Raw genomic sequence first — 760 nt, forward strand, 5'->3', positions numbered from 1 at the left:
AAAATATCTATTCCTCTTTGTCCTGGGCAGAAGAGAATAGTACTGGCTCACATAACTGAATAGAACATGGCAGATCGGGCTAGAAGCAGAGACTGAAACTGTCAAAAAAGTTACTTGCTTCTGTTTCTCCATCACTCAGTTCTGTATCTTCTCTGTTGATTCCATTCCCAGACAACCTTTCCTTTTGTATTTGCAACATGGCTGCCAGGACAATCTGAGGCTTAAATGCTTCGAAGGTCAAATCCAGTGGAGAAGAGTGAGGCTATTTCCCCCAGTATTTCTCGCAAAAGCCCCAGTGCTCACTTTGATTGGTCCAGCTTAGATAATATGCCCATCCCTGCACATGCTCAGGGCAAGTTGTTCGGCTGATTGGTTCAGTCCTGGGATTGAGAACAGAGCTATTCTCTGATCATGTATGTTGAGAATGGAAAATGGGAAGATGCCCTTAAATATCCATGGATGGCCGGGAAAAGGGGAAATGGATGATGAAGAGGCAAACTGCAAATTCTGAATTTAATTTCTGTGGGAAAAGAATCCAGCTCCCTTATAAACTATTCCATTCTGTATGATCAGTGGGATTTAATAACTGAATACCTCTCCTTAATGAGCGACATCTAGGTTCACAAAATTAATAAACCACTGGATTGGTTTGAGGGTGAGTTGCATAGAAAATTTAATGAAGTTCTTTAATGTTAACACCTGTAGATTGTTTTTCTCATCCTCCTACAGCAGAAAATACTTTATAGAACTGAGGCTGTGA

Source organism: Lipotes vexillifer, unplaced genomic scaffold (genome assembly GCF_000442215.2).
Source record: "Lipotes vexillifer unplaced genomic scaffold, Lipotes_vexillifer_v1.1 scaffold1186, whole genome shotgun sequence".
Lineage (NCBI taxonomy): Eukaryota > Metazoa > Chordata > Mammalia > Artiodactyla > Lipotidae > Lipotes > Lipotes vexillifer.